Raw genomic sequence first — 6,000 nt, 5'->3', positions numbered from 1 at the left:
ATTTAGGGGGGGGGGGGCAGGTCTGCCAAGGGGGTGGTGGTTCTGCAGGGTGAGTTTTCATCCAGGGTTGGGCAGTCAGGGGCTAAAAGTAGCCCAGTCAGAATGGGGGGATGGGTGGGAAAAACACAACCCTGGGGCTGGGGCTGAGGCTGGGGCAAAAAGCTGGGCTTTTCCAGCTCTGAGGCTACACTCTGAATGTGTAGAGACATCCAATAGATTGGGCTAACCCTCCTCAGGACTAGGGACAGAAATTATACATAAACTGGTATAAGAGAACAGTTCAAATCTGTAGCATAACAGAAGTTCAGTGCACATAAACCAGTTTCAAAATGGCCAAAACTAGTTTAAGATAAACCTGGATGGATGTAGTGTTAGATTTAACTGATTTAGGTTAAATCAGTTTGTTGAACTTCTGTCCCAGATCCCCTCCAGATTCACATTAACTCACAGTTCCCTAGTATCGCAGGATGCTTTGAACCTCCTCCACATATCCCCCCTCACAAGGTGAGTGGACTAGCTTGGCCGAAGCAATCTCCTCCAGGTGAGCAGGCATGTGTGGTCTGGTGCCTCATGGTTTCCAGTGTGGACCACGGCAGGCATGTGGCTGCATTTCCAGAACTGAAAGTGAATATCTGTTCACTTGCTTGTCAGTTCAATCTATGCAGCTTAGAGTAACCTGAGAAGACTGAATTGATTCAACCTAGGGTTTTCTGATTGTCTTTACTTAGCCCAGGTGAACTAAGTCAGATCAGGCTGGCCCTTTTTTGCCTGATCTAACCTCCCTGAATGTCTGCGCAGATCGGCATTTAGATCAACCTAACCCTAGTTTGGTCGATCTAAGTGAAATGTCTGTATGTATCCTTAGTGACAACACCTACATTTAATTTCAACTAGCAATCTATATGTGAGGCAATCCAAATCTTTTCCCAAATTGACTGACAAATCAAGATCCTGCTTCCCAAGTGATTTTTTTCCAATATGGATCTTTCAGTTTTCACAGAATCTTTCTGAAAGAAACATAGAGGTAAGAGTCTAACCTTTTCCTGTACTCCCTTTAATTAGCTCTGCCCAGGTTTGTTTTTTTTTAAAAGTGTTTTGCCTCCATACTTAGGCATTTAAATAAATTACCAGTTTTTAAAAATGCTAGGTCCCCAGAAGATCTCACTAAGAAAACAGGAACTGGTCACTGTGCAGTGCTTTTCAAAAATGGCCTTTTATTTAGATACATAGATAACAATTTAAGAGCCTAATTTTACGCACTCATATTTGAAATTCCTGGCTGATCATTTCACTTTTATCTTTTGATTCCCTGTTAAACCCAGCAACAGTTCATTCTCTTTCCACTATATATTATATAATACATATAAATAAAATATAAATAAGGGAGAGTCTCTCTCTAATCTATTCCCCTATTTCCTATAATTATTCTATAAAAACAAACACATCCTTGTCCTGTTCTTATGTCTCTTGACATCCTGAGCTCATGAACAGACTCCTCCCCAGGAGCTCATGCACACAAGTGTCATTATGCTCATTGTCCTTCTGAAAAAGCTGATTTCAGAGAACATTTTCAGAGAACCGTAATAGGTTTGATTTTTAAAACAACCATCTCCAGTGACACACTCAACCTGAAATAAAAATAATCATCATTGCACAAATCTTCCCATTACAGAGAGGATATTATTTATGGAACAAATAGGGAAAAAAGAAAGAAAGAAAATAATCTCAATCTAATCTAAAATGACCTAAAATACCCTCAACTGACAAGGTATATTTTTTTCTTAGCAGTGTATGTCCAAATGAAAAATCTGACCAACTTCCTTTAAAACACTGAACACGAATCTACCTATGCTACAGACTAGCTCCTATTATTTAAACATTAAACATTTATCTAGGTTCTGCATAAATATGAAGACAACAGTAGCAGTGTGTATAACAGTTCTCCTAGTCTGGAATAGTCATGTTGCTGTATGATGATTAAACTGAATTCTTTTTACAAAATGAAAACAGCATTCATTTGCAATTATTCATTACAACGGGCCCTTCTCTCTTTTCATGATTGTTATTAAAAGTGAAATGGCTCTTTCCTTTTCACTGACTGAAACTGGCTTACCAGTGGGCTTTTTGCTTGCAGATAAATTTTCCTCCAGGTCAATTCAACTTAATTTTAAGATGTTTCATGACATTGTATTATAAATTAATTACATCAACTGGCCATAGTTAATGCACTTTAACCAACAGTTAATGTACTGCTGCTGTTCTTAGTGAGAAATTACTCCTCGTAGTGTTGTTTCAGACTAATGTTGGTTAGGATTACTTTTTCTGTCTTGTTCCATTGACATGATCCCATAACAGGATGAAAGCATTTTAAATGGAACATTTAAACAATAAAAGATGAGAGAGGGAGGGAGAGAGAGAACGACTATGAGAATATTAATAAGCAGGAGAACTCGAACAGGGCAACAATGAGATGAAAAGAAGGTTGCTATTAAGGAGTGTTTTCCCTCCTGCCTGTCTATCATGAGGCCGAATCTTCAGATAAGGCTTTTTCAGCATGATACAAGATGTTATCAAACGCTGGTGTACAATATTTAGTCTCGAGGGTTGACTTAAAAGAAATGGCATCAACTACAAAACAAAACAACAAAACAACAACAAAGAAAAGTAGAAGAGAAGCAGAGGATGGGGCTCAAGTTGGATATATAGTCATTATCACAGCTCTGCTTTTCCACAAAGCTGACTTTTTATCTGAAGTAGATATCAGTGATAAGGATATTGTATATCTAAGGATATTCTATATCTACACATATGTGTATGTGTCTGCCTGGGTGTGTGCGTGCATGCATGCATTTCCTCTCTGAAAGGGGGACGTGAAAGTGTAGGAGAGAAAGAAAGTAAAATTGAATGCAGGCTGCCAAGATGGAAATGATATTTGTTTTCTATCACACCAGAGATGCACTATCCCAGCTTTTGTCCTTCAAAGCTGCGAGAGACCACGCTTTAATGCCTGCAGGTTGACCATGCATTGTTATTATACAGTCTTCATGTTCACATCATGTGTCATCTGACCAAAGGAGAGTCTACAAAGTGAAAGCCTCATGCAAAATTTATGCTTATATGGCTGTTTCAGTCAGTGGAAAAATCAATACTGCAGGCTTGATGCACAGAAATGACTGAGTGCTCTCTGACTGACACTAAAAGCACTGGGAGATTGAGGGGCTGCATTTGCCGTTCAAGGAATCGAGTGTATTAGAGCTCTTATAATAGTCTGCTCACCTTATATTAGCCTTTCCTTGGGATTATTTTTTGATAACAATTATGATTGTGGGGTTTAAGGCAATTACACTATTACAAAGAAAAAGCTGCTTTTTATGTCCTGTAAAGCTGTCATATATTTCACACCACAACTGCCTTCCAATTATTTTGCTACAATGCACTTTGGAAGCAAAATGTCCTAACTGATATATATTAGTCCTTTATGTTTTATAAATAAAAATCAAAGCTGTAATGTAATCTTTCAAAAGAAGCTTCTCAGGTTCCCAGATGTTATTTTAAAAAGAGTAAAATGCAATGTATGCCGTAAGTCTTAAAAAAAGACATATACAGTATCTGTTTCTGTATGAGAGAATAACACAAACTGAGGATGTTACACAGATTGGGTAGACACTCATATCTGAAAATGCTAATAGCATCTGTTAAATATCAGCAAAATGAAGTCCAAAAAGGTAGAGTTTCATGAGGAAGAGAGCGCAAACAAAATCCTTGAAGGCATTTTAAAATCTGGTTTGAAGATTGAATTAGATGCTAGAGCAAATATCTTATAAGCTTTATTTTTTAGAGTCATTGAAGACTTCTTTGTTAGCATGGGGAGATGGGTGTCAGAACTCTAGATGAGAGAAATATGGTGTGCAAAATGAGAAAAAACCTCCAATAATCTAATTTAAAATAATAATAAAAAAGAAAAAAAATCAAGTTTAAGAAAATACCTTAAGCTTAAGGTGAGAAGTAAATGCACTCTCCCCACTATTAAACATTTCCTCATTAAAACAGGCATGCTTTTTGTTGGATTTTTGGCAATCTAAAACATGAAGAAGTATTTTATGAAATGCTATTATGATCTCTTTGTCAATGTCTTTAGCCTTGTCATACGCATAAGGAATGAGTGAAATTATGGATATAGATAATAAAAAAGGATAAAGTAAGCAGCTCTACTTTATGTAGTTAGGGGGTTCTTAGTAATGGAGAGGGCTATTGTATCCTCTAGATCCATATGAAGAAGTGACTTTCTTGCAAGGAAGGGAGGAGATTCAATCACCAGCCAGAGCATTGTTTCCTTTTCCCCAGCAGACTCTGGGATGTGTATTGCATAGGTCTAGAAATAAAGGTCCAGGGGAGAAGGATTTACCCTGGAAAAGATAATAAATAGTGGAGCTATAACACTCCAAGGCCTCTTATACTTAGCAGCACATTGGGGATAAATTTGATGGCAGTAACCACCAAATCCTGCAGATAGGAATTCCTCAGTTCCATAGCAACATTAATTTATTATGCCACGGTGATATACCCTTTATTCCCACTCCCCAAAGGCTTCCACTGACATGCAAATACACAGAGTTGGCTCAAACTTTGGAAATATCTGCTGATATCAAATTAAATGAAACATATCAGATGAGTGGCACTCTTTCAAGCATAGCCCATGAAAAGTGACAACTTAAGTCCAAATGTGCAGACCATTCAAAACACACATACACTAAACAAAAATTAAAACTATGACCATAAAAACCAAAGATGACAGCAATTACCTTACCAAGTATGTAGGCGTACACACAACACGTAAAATATAGCAAGTAAAAACTTGGAACAATATTTGTACTACATATTATAGCATGTTTTCCTAAAACACATTTAGTAAGGGAGTCAGCTCAATGTATCAGCTGAAATATTTGGTATTTTCAAAAACATTGACAAGATTCTTTACAATTAATATTTTCCATATTTCAAGTAATTTTAATAAATCATTTTAATCCACTTTTTACCTCGGGTATTGTGTCAATATCAGCTGCAAGTTGAATTTACACCAAAACTGATAAAATCTATTATTAGTCTTTTTCTGTAGTTTGGGATTCCAAAATGCAGCTTCTTTCTGTACTTGAATAGGTACTTGAGTTTCTTTGATATACTTGGGGTCTTATTCCTAGATCTTACAGCACCCACAGCTTCCATAGAATGATAGGTTCTCAGCACTCCTCCAGAACAGATCCTAACTTCTCTTATGTAACATTTCTGTGAAATCAATGTGGGTCTTGCTTGAAGAAGACTTGCACAGTTTTTGCCCTTAAGGAACACAGAAGAGCACTTGGCATACAGATTACTACAAGTCTGCATTTTCCAGATGATGGAAAGGAAATTCAATGAATTCTGGTGGGAGGAAAGCTGATTTTTCATGTGCTCATTTGGAGGAGCAGAGACAGAGAGATAGACAGTAGGCATAATCAGAAGGTAGATAGCTGACTGATGCCTGCTAGTAACTAGTATATATGGAGCCACACTGTAGCTCTGGCTGGGGAGCTTCGAGTACAATATCTCTGAACAAAGGCTGGGGTTGACTTCTTCCTGGTGCAGATAGAAACAACAATATTCTGGCTGGCAATGTTTTTTATAGTATGGGTTTTGTCATATAAATGCTACAAGACCAGAATTTATCTGTCTACCTACTGTCATGGAGGAAGGTAATATTTCAGATAGAGCTAATGAAGCTAGTGCTTCTTGGAAATTATTTTCCTATATTTTAAAAATTCTCCCTAACTTTTGTGATGTATTAAGACAGACCTCCCTCTTGATGTATCACGACTTTCCCCAGTTACCAACAAAAAAGAGGACAAAGACCATAGAAAAGAAAGTGCTATGTTAAAATATCTTTTTTCTATAATTTTTGTATGATCTCCATTCAAGTCATTTGTAACATGGATAAGTAGTCTTTGCTTGAGTCAAACCAGCCTG

At 37.2% G+C, this 6,000-nt stretch overlaps 1 protein-coding gene across 1 annotated transcript in view; it reads right to left on the bottom strand.

The window, feature by feature from the left end:
• Window positions 1–6,000, bottom strand: part of POU6F2 (POU class 6 homeobox 2) — a 393,965-nt gene that overhangs the window by 208,424 nt on the left and 179,541 nt on the right. The window lies entirely within an intron of this gene.

The sequence above is a fragment of the Gavialis gangeticus genome, unplaced genomic scaffold (genome assembly GCF_001723915.1).
Source record: "Gavialis gangeticus isolate Ggan-Ray unplaced genomic scaffold, GavGan_comp1, whole genome shotgun sequence".
Lineage (NCBI taxonomy): Eukaryota > Metazoa > Chordata > Crocodylia > Gavialidae > Gavialis > Gavialis gangeticus.
The sequence above is the reverse complement of the archived record's forward strand: the minus strand, read 5'-3'. Positions and strand labels throughout refer to the sequence as shown.